At 40.9% G+C, this 18,242-nt stretch overlaps 1 protein-coding gene across 2 annotated transcripts in view; it reads left to right on the top strand.

Moving 5' to 3' along the window:
* wnt5b (wingless-type MMTV integration site family, member 5b) overlaps positions 1 to 18,242 on the top strand; it is a 74,382-nt gene that overhangs the window by 19,753 nt on the left and 36,387 nt on the right. The window contains exon 2 of one of the 2 annotated variants that reach the window (XM_044021719.1): positions 15,321 to 15,422. The exons of the other annotated variant lie outside the window; for it this stretch is intronic. The gene's annotated coding sequence lies outside the window, so the exon portion shown is untranslated. The remainder of the gene's footprint in view (positions 1 to 15,320; positions 15,423 to 18,242) is intronic. 2 annotated transcript variants of the gene reach the window in all.

Here is an 18,242-nt window from a genome sequence, read left to right as displayed (position 1 = left end):
CACTTTCACTCCTCCTCTGTAAATGCTCACAGTTCCAGATGTGTGAAGGGAACGTTTTCCCAACCAAGGATCAGTGACACATATGGAACCATCGTTCTGTTCTAAGAAACAAATGAGTTGATAGTTATAATGTGTCAGTTGTTAAGTGTCATTTAACATTTGCAGGTTTGCAGACTTGATTTGGTGTGTGTGTGTGCGTGTGTGGTGTGCGTGTGCGTGTGCGTGTGCTCCACACATTCCTGTGTTATTATCTTCAACCTCAGATACATAATTTACAATGGTTGCTTCTACCCACTCACCTTGTTTGCTCTCTCTCGCTCTCTCTCTCTCACTTTATTCCCTCCTCCTTCGCTCGACTCGCAGTTCAAGGCCTGCGTGATTGTGTGATTGACAACAGCTCATGAGACACAACATGTCCAAAGCAGCGGTTCCATAGATTTTGCAGCAGAAAAACAAGGTGGTGAGCGTGTGCCGTGAGGAGCGAGTCTCTGTAAAACCTGAACAAACTTTGCACGACACGCTTTTCACTTTGTTGCGGCGCGTGAAAAAAAAACAAACCTGCCAAAAATCATAAAGAAAGACAACCACACAATGTGACATACACACGAAATAACAAAATATAGGAAGTCAGAAGACCAACAATAACGTGCCAAAACAAATAAATGATTACAGGCAAGGAAACTGTCAGATGATAAAGTTTTGAACTCCAGAGGAAAAAATCAAAGTATCCTGACGGCTGTTTGTTGTGTACCTGGATCCAGCTCTGCACGCAGGATGTCGGTAATTACTGCGGCAGTAGCTCGCTTTATATGAAAGAGGAGAACATTAAACACTTTTGTAAATGAATATCATGAGACAAGATGTTATAAATATTGCAAATGTATTCATGTTCATCTATAGTGAGTCAGTACGTTGCACAGTAGCCTGACTAAGAGAGACAATCGGACAACTTGCAGAGTCCGAGTATCTATTTATTGTCTGACTCCGCCTACGTCGGTGGCGCTGCGTCGCTCTATAAGTGAGCGTGTTTTGACTCAGTTTCCTGTTGACGGCAGTAAACTGGCTGAATGAATGAATGAATGAACAGAGCAGAGCCAGTGATGTAAAACACTGTGTCATCTGCATAAAAGCTGACATGAGATAATTGTCCAGTTTCTCTGTGGTTACATGTAATAAAACAGACCATATACATACACTAATAGTTCTCATATGTTATTGGAGTTTCTGAACATTTTGTCTCTGTCTTCATGTCATCATGTCTGTATTTCTTTCCTCTTATTAGCATCACTGTGGAGCAAACTGTGGGAAATCTGTGTTTTCTTCCTCTACCTCGCTCTCTGGGGGATCGCTGAGACGTTCTCCTGTTTGTCCTGTTTTATCTGTGTGCATAGCCACTTGTGTGTCATATGAAGGTTTGTGCACGTGTGGAACAAAAAGGGAAAAACAAAAAGAGCCCACATTCAAATAATCACCCTCTTTCTCATCCTGACAAGAATCCTTTTAGGAGGAAGAGGAATGCAGGGATGGAGGGAGGAACGTGGATGATGCAGCTGTGGGAGATGGAGCCGAAAGAAAGGAGAGAGAGGGGAATGAGATAAAAGCAGCAGGAGGGAAACATATCGTAAGGAGAGATCGCAGGAAAGGAAGCGGCAGTGGTTCCTCTGTGCTGCAGCTTATTACGATCCCTTGTTAGGTTTTATTGGTAGATGGACTGTTGCAGGGAATTGTCAACAAAACAGGGATCGTTCACATTGGATAACTCCCTCACTTTACGCTCGCAGCTCAACTCAGTATACGCCATTCAGTTGGACTACTGTCCTTGTCCTAGTATACATAGTGGACAATCAATGTATGGAATGACGTGTGTCCACCTCCTACGAGTCATAGCGCCACTTAGCGTATAGCCATAGACTACGGCTTTAGTTTTCTACAGTGTGTATGTGTATGTGTGCAAAACTCTATTTCTTTGCTTTCTAGTCTCCATCCATCCATCATTCACTGTGTGGTGGGTGCTGTGCCAATCTCGGCTGACATAGCGTGAACGTCGGGGTAGTTTTCTAACATCGTGTAAATGAAAAGACATTTTCATTTACTTCATTGCAGCTCTGTTTCCATTAAAGTCCTGCCAATTATCACTCATTTCACAACCGTAATCGTCTTTTTTTTTCCTGTTACACCCAAAGTGCTCTTGTCCAAAGCCGAATGAAGGGTTTGGCCTTGCTTTATTGTTTTATTATATCCATTTAAATGAAAGTGTGGTGTACCTGTGATCCATGCTGGGCGGTATCTGAGGGAGATGCTCCTGCAGTACGAGTCGTATCAAAGGCTCAGCGACCTTTGTGGTGGAGGAAGGGGAGCGCTGAGACAAGGGGGAGGTGACGTGTGTCAAGTGTCACATTTACACATGTACGGGAGGAGAGGGGGGAGGTCAGGGAGGTAGACAAGTGCTATATGTGGTGACAGGACAGCATTACCACCACAATCAATCGGCCTGTCTATGCTGTGGTCATGTGTGACGGCGCAGGGACGCAGAGTTTGAGCTTTAATTAAAGTCCTGTGACAGCGCTGTAGTAACACACAGAACCTATGAACATAATGTCCTTTTTCACTGCGCGCTCTTGCTTTCTGTTTGCATTTTGCTCTGTTTTCTTTAACCCTTTAACACCTAATAGCAGTTTATTATACATTTTTGCACTTATAGCTTATAGGAAATCAAACTTGCATACAAAGTTCCTGAAGTTTTACAAAGGTTTTTGTTAAAGTTTCTGTCATAGGTAAAAAATAAAATAAACCATAGTCTGCCTTAGTGTTGGTGCACTTGAGTTTAGTCCTGTTGTGATTGACCCATTGTCTGCGCTGACACCTGTCTGACTTTACCCATCTGTAAAATTGCCCTTTGACAAAGTAAAGTTAGTGTTGCTGCACCTGCACCTGCACCTGCTCGCTCTCCACTCGTTTGCTTTCTGGCAGATCTGTTTTCATTTGTTCCATCTCACCTTTCTTTCGCTCATCGATCTCTCAGTTTCTGGGGGAAAGAAAGAGGCTGAAAGTCGGGAAGAAAATCGCTGTGACATTAGTTTGTTTCAGTGTCGTTCAGATGAATTTTAGCTCCAAACTCCTTAATTCTGTTGTCATGAGACCAACACCATCGACACCACAGCAATGAATCTACGAAAAGAGATGTAAAGAAGAAGCACTGGAGTCATTTGACCCAGGAGTGAACGCAGATTAAACTCATTCCAACTGGTGAAAACCTCGTTTAAACCCGGGATTAAACTGTTGTTTTTTGACCAGTGGAAACAAAAATACACACACACAAATATGAAGGCATGCTGACGCTCAAACTAAGTGCACTCTCACACACCCTATTCCCTTACTGCCCCACTCTTACCACCCACATAGAAATGAGGACACACACACACACACAAAGAAAGAGTGAGTACTTTCAGCACTTTCCTCTTTACCATACTCAGCAAGATCGGATGTCAACGCAACTGACACAACACACACACAAGGCCTGTATTTTTCTTTTCACCACGCTCTGTTTCCTCCTCCCTCTTATAGAGTATATGCATTTTTAAAAACCCTCGCCCCTCCCCTCCCTCCCTCCCAACCACCCCCCCACACACACACACACACACAGAAAGAATAGCAGGGTAATGCACAAGAGTGAAAGGGAAAAGATGAACACACAGATGGAGCGTATTCAGGACACGTTTTTTAAAAAAAGAAACAAATAGAGATGATTCGAGATATTCACATTTACTTATTAATTAAACATCAATATTGAATATTAGACAGCGACGAGACAGGGGAGCACAGGCGCAGACATGGTCATCTAACCTTCGTAACCCTCCTAACCCTACACATGTAAGCAAAGTGTATCTACTCAGCCATGCATGTCATATTTAAATAGCTCTGTTTTACACACACACACACACACACACACACACACACACACACACACACACACAGGGTGAGTGAAACATGAATAAATGATTTTCATGCGCTGACAAAATCACCATGAGCCAAGACCCTCCCTCTCTCTCTCTCTCACACACACACACACAGCACTTAACATACAGTGGGCGTACACACACACACACACACACACACACACACACACACGCTTGTTCAATTGAATTGAATTACATGCATGTTTTCATGCAAGTGGCGTGCAATGACACGGACATAGACATGCATGCAGAAACACGGCCCGGCTTTTACTGACATGAGAGATGTTTTTCAACAACACACACACACACACACACACACACACACATGTGTGTGCTTAATGTCACAGCACAACAGATTGTCAGGAGACTATAGAAGCAGAAACCTTTTTACCAGTTATTAAATGAGTCATTATAAAGAAATGTATTTATCTTATATTTATCTTTTTTTAGACATGCATACACACACATTCTACTTTCATACACACACAACCTTTATATATATATATACTCAGAAAGGCAGTCACTGAGGGGTGACCCTCATCCACACGTGTAAAACACACAGAGACAATGGACGAGGAAAAGCAATAACATCAGACAAAGACTTTAATTAAAGAGATTTTTCTTTTTTTAAAAAGAAATATTTAACAATTTCCCGAGTTCTAAACGACCAGAATTTAAAATATGACAATAAAACCTCCTACATGTAAAATGTAACACAGAATAACGTCATAAAACCGTCACAAATTTGTCAGTATTTTGATTTTGATAAACATTTGTTGTACTTTTGTCAATGAAGTTTCATTTTAAAGTATATTTAATATTTATGAGAATATGGCTTTTAAGCCAGAAAGAGAACAAAATAATGGAACTCCACTGACCATTGAATTGAATACATTGTTATTTTTGGCCTAACACACAAAGTATTTTCGATTATAAAGACATACTCCACTGTCTGAACCCATATTGTCCTTGTGTTTGTCCTTAGCATCACGTCGCTTTGCACATTTATTTATTTAATAAGCAGTGGCAGCTGAAGTGCCTTGCTCGAGGGCACGGCGGCAGTAGCTGGAGAGGGAAAGGAGAATAAAGTTTCCCTTCGTTTGCCAGCAGCCGTCTGGTGAAAAACAACGACGTTCACCTTTAGGCGACCACTGCCCCTGACATATACTGTATATTGAAGCACAAGCAGCCTTCAGCCACACACACACACACACACACACACGCACAGGGTCGTGTGGCCACACACCATGTGCACGAGCCAGATTTGGCTCCGTCCTCATGTCTGCCATACGGTTGATTCCTCCCTGCTGCGCACACCCTGCAGGCCAAACACACCGCACTCTGCGTGTGTGTCTGTTTGTGTGTGAGAGGGGGAGAGAGAGAGAGAGGAAGGAGAAGGAAAATATATCCTAACTAATCAGAACACTTTTTGTGGAAGGAAGATTTCATTTTAACAATATATGCTACAGTGGATGGATGCATTGCATCATACAGGTGCATCATTTTGTATTTCCTTGTGATTTTACATTTGACATTTGAATTGATTTGAATTATTTCTTCTTGTGGGGAAAGTGAACACTATGAGAGAAATTCTACCTCCAAAGACGTTTTTGCAAGACACGGCTGACTGGAAACGATTTAGCAAAGACACAAGTCTGCGAGATAATCCTCAAATCTAAATAAGTCTTTGCTAAGTTCATTTTTTTGGTACAGTGCAAAAGAAACATCCATACACAGGTTACCATGTGCTGAATACTGAGCGTATAACAGACGAGGCGTTACCGTAATTACGTGGAAAAATCCCAACGGTTTCTGAAAGCTGAGAAGTCAAAGCCAACGTGTGGTTATTACGGTAATTTCACTCCCGCTGTTGCAGCGTCTTTGTCACCAGAGAGGAGAGAGTTGGAAAAACACCTGTACATACTATCCATTTTTCTGGACATTGAGACAAAAACTCGAACAAATGTTACGTCAAATTACAAATTTAACATGCAAAATCTGGTGTTTGTGTACAAGTTTTTGTTGTTCTTCATTTTAAATTGTTAATACACTATTTTAACATGCAGTAAATTGTAAATAACTACCAGATAATGAACGTTATTCTGTTAAATGGGCAAAATCACTTACTCACAACTCATTTTATGGCTCTTTGTGTGGTTAAAATAAGCAAAAAGGTGTTAAAGGGTTAACTTATATTGCCAATTTGGATAAAAGAGTAAAATGATTCAAACTGCAATTGTATGTCTCTATAATAAGACACGGGCGGACTGAACATGCTGTGTGTGTGTGTGTGTGTGTGTGTGTGAACACATCTGCGTAGGCAGACACAAAATGCAGTATCAACAGAAACCACGTGTATTTTTCAAAATGTACAACGCGTGCGAATCTTTGCGTAGGCAAAAGAAAGACAGCGAGGCGCGCCGGGGAAAAGGCTCGAGAAAGCAAAATCAAGATGCTAAGATACACAAATGTGGAAGAGAGAGTGAGAGGAAGGGGGGAGGAGGAGGAGGAGGAGTGGATAGACAGCAGTCTCTGTGAACCTGCATAGACAAGCTCAGTCAGGCTGCTTTGGTGAGAGAGAGGGAGAAAAAGCGAGGATGTTTTGACAGCTCCGAGCCATCACAGCAGTAGAAGGCAGGCTGTGTGTGTGTGTGTGTGTGTGTGGGTGCAGGTATTTGTGTGTCTATGTGCACGTACTGTATGTGTGTGTGTGTGTGTGTTGTGCGTGTGCACACAAAAGACGAAAGGAAGAGACAGACAGTGACGTTTCTTCTGAATCAGAGACAGAGGAGGAAAAAAGGAAGAGTAGCACAGAGCTCCGGTGAAGGACTTTTATACATATATATATATATATATATATATATATATATATATATATATATATATATATATATATATAAAAGAGAGACAGTATCTGTGTGTGTGGTGTGTAGAATTGTGGGTATACATATTGATATGTGTCAGGGGCGCCTGCCACAGGTCCCATCATGCATCACTCTGGTTCATGACAAGTAAAAAGCTCCTCATTAATGAGCCGTTGATGAGCGAGACAGTGTGTGTGTGTGTGTGTGTGTGTGTGTGTGTCCAGACTGTTATTTTCACCTTTGTCACATCACTTCCTCTCGACGCTGTCTTCACAAACAAAGCCAGAACAAGCATATACTGTATATAATCTCCATCAGCTCAGAGAAGTGTCCTGAACAAACAGTCTGCTGCAGCAGGAGCAGTCGCAGGTGAGCTGAGGTGTCTTGCTCAAAGGCACCTTGACATGACTGTGTAAGTAGTTGTCTTGGTTGCATTCGAACAAAGAGAGTCTGCACTTTCCCAGTCACTCTTAAGAGCAGCACTGCTGACCCTACAATCACAAACCTGCTTCTTTAATTGTTATTTACAGACTACAGATACAAGCGTTATCAGAACATCATACAATTTCAAAATGCTTGGGGCGTCGTCCTTCAACCTGAAGGTTGTGGGTTCGTCTCCCGGCTCCACTAGTCTACATGCCCATGTGTCCTTGGGTAAGACACTTAACCCCACGTTGTGTATGAAAGACGACTGTGCCTAGCGTGACGTTGTAGTGTGACATTGTACAACAATGACATCACACGTGACACAACAGACAACAACAGAGGACTCTTTTTTTGTCTTTTTTAGACGTCAAGTTTTGTATGAGAATAGTTGAGGAAACCGCAAGGATCCTTCTCTGTAAAACAAGACACTTGACTAAAGTACATAAAGACTCAAACACCAAGTAGTTTTTATTTTACAGTGACACACTTACACAAACATACTTGTGGATAGTATATTCAATTTCAACGCTGACATAGCATACATGCTACATTAGCATTTATTTGGAGTCTTGTGTACACACATTTCATGCATTTATTTCCCATCTTTATTTACTTTTTGCTCTGTTTTGGTTTGCACCAGCACTAGAGATACATGTCTGGTTTGCTAGCTGCTAATTATTACTTCTACCGTTGCCCATGATCGATCTCCACAGTTAGCATTATGTAATTTTAGCATCATTTGGGTTTTTTTAGTGTTTAGTTTTAAGTGTAAAATGCCTTTGTTTGTGACATTTTAGCTAAAAAAACCTTTTGGAAAATAGCTGTAGACTTATTTTATGATTAAACATGTGATTCAAGACTCAAAAAAAGAGACTTGAATGGTTATCCTCTGTGGCTTTGGGACACCGACCATCTACATGCATTGTTAAATAAAATATTGATTTCATCAGCATATGTGGTTAACTGTTATTTCATTAAGAAAAACAAACCCTGATCTCTGTAGTGTTTAATAGATGCAGTTTAATGTGAAACATTGAACAGAGAAAATGTGCTATTTAATCTCATTGTTTTTTTCCCACATTCGCCCGACAGTCGGTACACATGAGCAGACACTCGTAAATGTTTGCTGTTTGAATGAAAAGGGTGTGTGCTCCTGTATTTGTGGCTTTGTGAGGACCGAAAAAAAAAACCCACAATGAACCGTACAGAGTGAGGACATTTTGGCTGCTCTTTAAAGGGCTTTTCCAGGGTTAAGACCTGGTTTTACAGGGTGAGGCTAAGGGATTTAGTTAGGGAATGCATTATGGCGATGAGGGTCCTCACTTTGAATGCTGCACAAACGTGTGTGCGTGTGTCATAGAGGATGATTGTCATTGTAAGAGACCATGATTGTATTTTAGAATAGTATTTTGTGTGTAATTGTGTGTGAATGCTTGCATGTGTGTTAACATGTCCTCCGTGTCAAAACCCAGCTAAATAAAGTACACTACGTGTGTGTGTGTGTGTGTGTGTACGTGTGTGTGTGCCAGGCCAGATCAATATGAACTAATCAATAGGAGAAGACAGCTAGAAGGACCTTGGGGACGGCAGATACACACCTAGTGTACACACACACACACACACACACAGCTCCTTCTTTGTATTCAACCCTGAGCTTCTTTCTTTATCTTCACCTCCTATGTCTCTTTCACCAAGCCTCTGCCCATTTCTCTGTCCGTCTCTTCTTAAAATCTCTCCTGCACAAACTCATCAATTATCAAATGCTTTGCTTTTAAAGAGTCGAGGCTACAAACACAAACCATATATCACTGCCTCATTTTCTGTTTTTCTTCCTCCTTCATTCCTTTCAAGTCACTGGTTTATTTTAGTTTTTTGTTTTTTAATATCGTACGAAGGCCGTTTGCGTCGACGTCTTGGCTCCGTTTAATCAGAGACGATGTAAAGACAGAAGTCCGTCCACGTCTCTCGCAGCTCGGCATTAGAGCCACGCTGTGTTTGAGTCGCTAAACAAACCTGGTGCTGCAGGTTTTTTCAAGTCTGATCACATCTGTGGAAGCAGCAGTGGAAAAGATGAGGTGTGTGTGTGTGTGTGTGTGTGTGTGTGTGCCACTCACAGCCGGGCACACACACACACACACACACACACACCTGTGTTCAGACTTCAGACATGTGACTGCACTCTCAAAATATTCATCTCAAATTAAAAAAAAGAAAATGAAAGGAAACAAAGAAAGGATATAAATACTTTTCTTTTCATTCCTGTTTGGGTTCATGTGTGAGTCAGTATAAGAGTGAACAAACTGGCTATTCTCTCTAACTCTGTTTTTGTTTGTATTTATTCTTGAACTTTGGTGTTTAAATGTTACAGAAGAGTGAAAAAGAAATAAAATGAAATAAAGCAGCACAAATTCTGAGAAAAATGTCAGAATTCTGAGATTAAAGAACACGTCAGAATTCTGAGATTAAAGAACACATCAGAATTCTGAGATTAAAGAACACGTCAAAATTCTGAGATTAAAGAACACGTCGGAATACTGGGATTAAAGAAAAAGTCAGAATTCTGAAAAGTCAGAATTCTGAATTTGAGATTAAAGAAAAAGTCAGAATTCTGAGATTAAAGAAACAGTCAGAATCAGATTAAAGGGAGATTAAAAAGAAAAGTCAGAATTCTGAGATCAAAGAAAAAGTCAGAATTCTCAGATTAAAGAAAAAGTCAGAATTCTCAGATTAAAGAACACGTCAGAATTCTGAGGAAAAGTCAGACTTCTTAGATTAAAGTCAGACTTCTTAGATTAAAGTCAGATTAAAGAAAAAGTCAGAATTCTTAGATTAAAGTCAGAATTCTGAGATTAAAAAACAGTCAGAATTATGACATTAAAAGTCAGAATTCTTAGATTAAAGTCAGAATTCCGAGATTAAAGAAAAAGTCAAAATTCTGAGGAAAAAGTCAGACTTTGATTGAAGTCAGAATTCTTAGATTAATGTCAGAATTCTGAGAAAACAGTCAGAATTCTGAGATTACATTTTTTTTTACATGTGGCTCTACTATTAAAATATAATATTGTTCAACATATTTCAGTGCTGTATGCAGTTTCTAAATGCCAACATAAGTTCATGTCTAAATTAACAATAAAATGTTAAGAATACTTATATATATATATATATATATATATAAACTCTTATCCGTGTCATACATGCCTCATATTCCTGTATCTTAATCCTCTGCCACAGATTCCGTGCAGAACCTCCACACGGAAAACAAGCCAAAAACTAATTGGTTCGTCTGTGTGTGTTTTATTACAAGTGTGATTCAAGTTTTTTTTGTTGTTTTTTTTCTCCCCCAAATCCTCCGTTGGCAGCCTGGTTATCAGCATGCACACCAGAGCTTTAGTGGACACTCTGGGGATGAGGCACTTTCAGCTCAATTCACTCCACATGCAAATTGAAACTAATTCATTTAGCGGGAGATAAAAGTGCTATTCTGTCTCAATAATGCCTTTAGAGAGTGAATATTAAATAACATTTTTGAATGGATTTTCCTAGAGTATAGCTGCTCATAATTTAGCCCCCATCTACAGTATATGCTCCTGTCAGGCAATGTCCACACGTCAGTCTGGGTTTCAGGCTGAATACATGTACAGTGTAAGCATACACATCATAAACATCATCATTTGGGCACATTCAAAAATCATCAGAACCAAAATATTCTTAAAATTGTGTGTTTATGATATTATTCGATAGAGCAGCGACAGCATTGTCGACATCCTGACCACACGTTGTAAATATGAGAGCCAGTGTCGGTAGATGTCACCGTTTATGACGTGGACGTAAAAGTGACATAACACTGTCCATTTATTGTCCTTAGAAGGACCACTGTGCCTCTAAAGGTCCCATGTCCAACCTTTAGGAGTTTATTGCTGCGCCATAAATATTTTTATTTAAGTGTAAAATCGCTTTTTCAAAAATAAAATGTATTAGCGGTTTTGTGTAGCCTCAGAATAAAACTTTTATATGCACTTTAGGTAATAGTGTTGATTTACAGCAGCCAAGGCAAACCATGGTCAGAGTGTGTATTTCCTGTTTTTATGCACAAGCTCACTGCACAAATGAAAACAAACAACTTCCTGTCTGATCTGCAGTTCCCTGATGTCCTCTGTTATGGAATATAACCAGTAGCTAATTCGCTTGGATGGATTGATGCTGGAGAGTGGAGAAATAGATGCCATACAAACACTGCTGGCTTTAACGTTAATAGCACTCCTGTTGTATTTGTTTCACAGCCTTACACACAGGACACATGGGACTGTTTATGTGTAGACACGTGTTTCCATGCCGATCTTTTCCGGTTATTCTCTGGAGCGCGGTGAACTCGGAGGTGTTGTCGCTCCCAGCTCCGACTAACGAGTAGTGACGTAAGCGCGACTTGATTTTTAAGTTTAGACTTTTGTTTTCCCTGTAAACATGTTTGATTTTTGAGTCGTGCTGGTTAGCACTCTTGCCTTCGACCCGGTCGGGACACGGACACTCCTACATGGAGTTTGCTTGTTCTCTCCATATGTGCGTGGGGTTTTCTCCAGGTTCTCCCGTTTCCTCCCACAATCCCACAGGGTTAGGCAAAGAAGACGCTCTAAATTGACAACCCTCATGTGGAGGATGAAGCAGTAGAAGATGGGTGGAGATTTTTGAGGCCAGCTGTTCCATCCGTGATGGTTTTAATGAGAGAATCCAGTGTTTTTCTACCTGCTATTCTTTCCTCCAAACAATCCTCACATCTGCCCTCCTGAAGGATCGTCCTCGTTACCGCGGTGGAATCTCTCTGTTCCCATGCACAGTGTTTCCCTGATAAAAACCCAATTTAACTCTTGCTGCAGTTTCCTTCTTCTTCCCTTTTCTGCCCATTCAAGCCCCCACACACACACACTTTTTTTTCTTTGCAGAAAAGCATGACACATTTTATACGCAGAAAAGCATGACACATTTTATACGGAGTAGAGAGAGAAAGGAAAAAGTTTCTCTTTATTGATGCTTGATTGACAAGCTGAACTGACAGGAAGGTTCAGAGAGACAGCAGAGAGGCGCCGACGCCGACTGAGTGTATATGCATTATGCACATATACAGTATCAATCACACGTACGCAGAGAAGACAAGCACACAAAAAACACACCACACCTCCCACGCTACCAAAACACTGCCTCACCTGACAAATTAGAATGCGTGCGAGCCTGCCACTTTTTGACATTGCAGCTATCTGTCACATTTCTGTCAGAGCTTCACATGGATTCACATGGAGACAAAGAAGAAGCCCAAAAAGAACCAAACATTCCCCCCCCCACCTTTTCTCTCCCCGCTCATCCTCTTTCTCCACCGGGTACTGTAGAGCGAAGCAGGCGTCGGGAGCATAAGTCAACATTACATGCTGCATAATTTTTTCAGTGTGTTAAAAATCGCTGAGCCTTTTAGAAAATGTTCTTCAGCAACATCCCAGGTTTGATTGTGAATAATTCCTCTGGATTCTGACAGTCGGGTACGTTTAAATAACATGAGACAAAAACAAATGCTTTTGTGAATCTGACTCTGACTGAACATAAAGTAGCTCATAGCTGGATTAACGCATAATCTCACTGATGACTACTGCACGCACACCTTTAGCTGGAACAGATTCAGACTCTACGGCAATAATAATAAAAACAGTGGCTTTAGTATAATGAGTTAATTTTGCACACTCACCAATTAGTGATAGTGAATTTGACCTTTGCATTTAACCCAGGAGCAGTGGGCAGCACTTGGGGGAGGGGCACAACGGGGATTGGATGCCTTGCTCAGGGGGCATCCCAGTCCTTGACTGATTAGAAGCCCAATTCCTTTCCTCTTGGCCATGGGCTGCCCGTGAATTCTGGCCGGTTCACTTTTGGGACTGACAAGGAGACCCATTTAATGTTCTGCCATTACACAATTTAATATTTTAAAGTTCATAGATTGAACTTGCTAATTATTAGATGCAGGCTGAACCAGAAACAGGCAAAAAGGGGCTTATTGCCACGTCGCAGTAACATAATTGAACACAAGGGCTTGCATACCGGGACAAATGCTGCTTTTCCACTAGAGAATCAGTTCATTCAAAAGATTTGTTCCCAGAATCGTTCAGTACTTCCTGAACTCGGCGTCTGACACAGTCACTGACTCCTCTGTTAAACGTTGATAATTTAGACATTTACGTGCTAAATGTTGCAGATTAACGCACATTTTCAGGATTTTTAAGTCATTTAAACTCATCTGAACTGATGATTCGGCATTGTTCGGTTTGATTCTTGCGTCGGACGTCTTACTTCTGCATCTTCCTGTGGCCCGGCAGTCTGATGACGTCACACATAGTGTCAGCTCAGCTCACTTAAAACCTTGTCAGAGCAGGCACTAAAAAAAAAATACCAGGTACTATCACTAATGGAAAAGTGCCGAGGTTAGACGAGTCATGCCAGGACCATGTCATGGAAAAGCTGCAGAACACAGTAGCTTCAATGAACTGCCTGGAACTGCCTGGAACTGCCTGGAAATGTAGCGTAAAGCGACCTAGTGTGGCTAATGCTAGGTGTATGAGATATCACACGGATCACATAAAAGCACAAACACGGAAAGGAAAGACTCAAATGATCTCTCGACTGCTTAATTCTGATAACCGCGTACGATCTCTCTGACTTGTGTGCCAGTGTTCACTAACACATGGAGAAAAATGGTTGATATCTGCATTTGTTGCCAAATGAGCAAAGAGCCTCGGGCGGTAAATGACCTGATAACAGCATGTGATGAATTAATGAACAGAGAAGCTGGAGTGCAAAGTCCCTGAGTCTGGATGCGAATAAACAGCAAAGCAGCACAGTAACAGTAACGTTTGAAATATATTATTATTGTTATTATTATTATGTAAATGTGTTTTTATTTAAACTGAATATGTGGGCTTTGTGCAGCTGTCAGAAGATCACTCTATCATAAGTGTACCAAAGATTTTCATCATTTGGTGGATTGTAATCGTATTTATTCGTGAAACCATGAGTCATTGTATCACGCAATGACTTCATTGATGTCCTGACTTTTCCAGAAAGATGAGTTTCAGCAACTTTTCATTGTAATATCAAAAAAAACCAGGCATTTACATTCCTCTCAGGGTGACGTGTAAGAGTTATGATCGCTCAAATAATCCATACAGCAGGTCAAATGTTCTAAATGTTTCCCTAATTAATCTATAATATAGTATACAACATATACCAGCTGTTCCAATCCGATTACGTAATATTCCCATTGTTATTTTGAGCATATTAGCACAGTAACCTTTGGCTCTTTTGTCAAATTACATCCAAACAGGCTACAGATCCACTAAACAATTCAACTTTTTTTATAAACATAATCAATAGTTAATCACTGGAGTGAGTCACTAACGCGTCGGGCGACGTCCGCGTTTCCTCCCTTTGCTTTAAAGTTATGCTTTTTCTTTTTTTTTTCTTAAATGGAAAGAGTTACTTTTTTGACCTTCGTAGAATAGCAGCTCATTACTGTGTGAGGAATGTGCAGCAGAGGTGTGTGTGTGTGTGCGTGTGTGTGTGTGTGTGCGCGCGCGGTGTGGTGCGTGTGTGTGTGTGTGCGTGTGTGGTAAAATAATTAGCTGGTCTGCTGGGCAGTAACGTATAAGACAGGCAGTCGCAAGATTTTTGAGTAAACTTCTAATGTGTGTGTTTATATGTGTGCGTGTGACTGAGTGTGTGTCTGTTGTAGGTAAGATTTCTGCACTTGTGTGTGTGTGTGTGTGTGTGTGTGTGTGTGTGTGTGTGTGTGTGTGTGCCCAGACGGTATTTTAACATGGGTAGCAGACTTCTAGCAGCCCACAGTTAAACAGTGACTCACAGATCCCTCCCTCTCTCTCTCTTTCTTTCTTTCTCTCCTCCTCTGTTTCTTTCTGGGTTGCTTTTTTCTTCTTTCTTTCTTTCTTTCTTTCTTTCTTTCTTTAATTTTTTTTTTTTTACTGTTTCCCCTGATTTTCTGCCATTCTTTTAGTGCCTTACCTCTCTCTCTCTCTGCCTTCAGGTTCGGTGCTGACTGCAGCAAACTTCAGGCCAGAGCCACTGTTTCCCTCCTCTGCTCCTCCCCTCACACTTTTTCTTCCTGACTGTGTCAGCCATAAACCCAGTAAGTTAAAGTTCCTCATCTACAGCGTGGAATTGTTACGTTTCTCCTGAATCATTTGAGTTTATACTTCCCTTGGCAAATTGTTTATATGATTTTTTTAAGTAGCTTTTGTGAAGATGAAAATGCAGTAACACATTCATGCAGGGAGAAAATAAGACAAGTCTTTTTAGTATTGTCCAGCTCTGATTTCATAAGATAAGATAAGATAAGATAAGATAAGATAAGGTAAGATCCTTTATTAGTCCGGCAGTGGGGACATTTACATTGTCACAGCAGCAAAGACAGTAAAGAAAAAGATAATAAATAATAAACCAATGCATTTCCAAAGAAAGTACAATATGCAAATAAGACTATAAAAAGTTAAAATAGAATGTACATCATAGACAGTTTCCAGAAGGTATTCAGTATGGGCTATGATATTTACAGAAGGTAATGGGGTTTTAACCCTTTAACACCCCAGTGTTTGTTTGTTTCTTTGCTTATTTTAACCATTAAAGGGCCAGAAAATGTCTTGTGAGTAAGTGCTTTTGCCCATTTTTCCAGAATAACTTTCAATATCTGGCAGTTACTGCATGTTAAAATAGTTTTTTAACATGCAGTAACTGATTTGCAGATTTTGCGTGTTCAGTTTGAAGTTTGAACAGTTTAAAGCACATTTAAAGTAACATTTGTTTGAGTCTTTTGTCCAAAATTAGGCCAAATAAACCAATAAATAAACTGTTATGCCGGCTTCCTGCAACAGCGAGTGAAATTACCTTAACAACCACGCGTTGGCTTTGACGTGCAACTTCTCAGCTTTCAAAAAACAACAGAATTTTTCCGATAGCACAAATAGTTGCGTAATTAAGGTACTGCAAATTGTGTCGTCTGCGATACGCTCGGTGTTAAAGGGTTAAATGAATCCACACACACACACACACACACACACATATACTGTCGTACACACGCACAAAGAGAAAACAATGTCACAAATCCAGACGTTCAAATCAGTAGCAACACCAAATGATCCTGACTGGAGCTGAAAAAAAAGTTTCTCAACACTTGGTGCACACACACACACACACACATGCACGGCCCTGAGGGCCCCCGGGACTTCAAAGAGCCGTCTACTGTACCTCAGCGACACCTCAACACCAGGTGCCACTGAGAGGAGGATGGTTGGAGGGAGGGTGGAAATGGAAATAGTGAGAAGGGCAAGAAGGGAGAGCGATAAGAGGGACAAGGAAGGGTGTACGTTAAAAGACAGGAAGAAATAACATTTTGGGTGGATGGAGAGACGGAGGGGAGGGGGGGGTGCAGAAACAAGGAGAGAGAGAACAAGAGTGGGAAGGAGACAGGTACACATGAAGACACAGGAAGGAAACAAAGGAAACGAAGCTTCAAAAGAAGGAAGAAATAGGGTTTTTTTGTGAAGAAGAAAAAAACCACCAACAACAACAGGGATGAAAGCTGACCCACAGACAAGCGGAGACCACAACAGGCCAGGAGACACAGATGGACGGACAGACTGACTGACAGACAACACGGCAGACACGGAGTCGTTGCAGCCAAAGACAGAGACAGAGATGTGTGTGTGTGTGTAACACTCTGCTGCTAATACCCCCCGCTGCTTTGTTGTGAAGAACCCCAGTTCCCCCCTTCTAACAGTGAACTGCTCCTTTAATGATGGCAGTAAAACACACTCGTCACAGTTCAACTTTTACAACGCACCGACCTTACACACACACTCACACACACACACACACGCACAGACACACACACACTACCAAACCAAAGTTCAAATGCAAAAGTAGCATAATAATATGAAAGGGTTTTGTAGGAGAACCGTACGAAGCAAACATGTGGGCCTTTGTCTAATTTGGGAGCACGTACATGCTTTTGAATGAACTTGTTTAGAAGCTGTCAGTCACGTCGACAGGCAGAGAGAGAGAGAGAGAGAGAGAGAGAGAGAGAGAGAGAGAGAAGAAAAGACATAATTCTTAACATAAAGCCATTTGGTGAGTGCTTTGATCCCCAGCTGCCTCACAGTTACACACACGGAAACCTTTGAGTTATGCAGGAGACGAGAGTCAGTCTGTCGTGGTGTGAGCACAGCGTCTGCTTTCAGTCTCAACCGTAGGTGCTAGATTTCTTATTTTATTCTTTTATGTCACCTTTATTTAACCAGGTAGAACCTCGTTTTTTAATATAATATATATATATATATATATATAATATAGAGGTTACAAACAATAATGCAACTGAATTGTCATAATAAAAACATACAGTGTTTTTAAATGGAAACCCACTTAGTCAACCATTTCCAAGAGATATATGATGTGATATGATCGAACTTTATTTTATGCATCTTGTTTATAAAGTTCTGAAATGTTTTGGCGACCCTCAGTGCAACCCTTTTGTGTCTCTGGGACTGACTGATCGAGTTCTTTTGTCAGTGCCATGACTCATCGGTCCTGCATGTTAAACGCCAGATTTTAGTCGGATTAAGACCGTAATTTGGTTTTCTCATTGTCCAAATTTAACTGAACTAGTCTTAGTCAGACTAACATACCTGGATTCATAGTCCGATTATACCGCTTAGTTGCACTGGAGTTAGACTTGTGCACCACAAAAACACTTTCACCTCGATGTTGATCTCAAAACACAAATGCTCCTTCTTTACCCTCGTTGTTCCGCGACCAATCCAATTCAATCCAACTTTATTTGTAAAGCACTTTAAAACAACCACAGTGGACCAACGTGCTGTACAGAATAATAAACAAAAAGGCACGGAGGCTCACACGAGGCAATGAGATGCATCTACAGCAACTAAAATGAATT

Source organism: Solea senegalensis, linkage group LG3 (genome assembly GCF_019176455.1).
Source record: "Solea senegalensis isolate Sse05_10M linkage group LG3, IFAPA_SoseM_1, whole genome shotgun sequence".
Lineage (NCBI taxonomy): Eukaryota > Metazoa > Chordata > Actinopteri > Pleuronectiformes > Soleidae > Solea > Solea senegalensis.
Note: the sequence above shows the minus strand (reverse complement) of the source record. Positions and strands in the feature narration are given on the sequence as shown.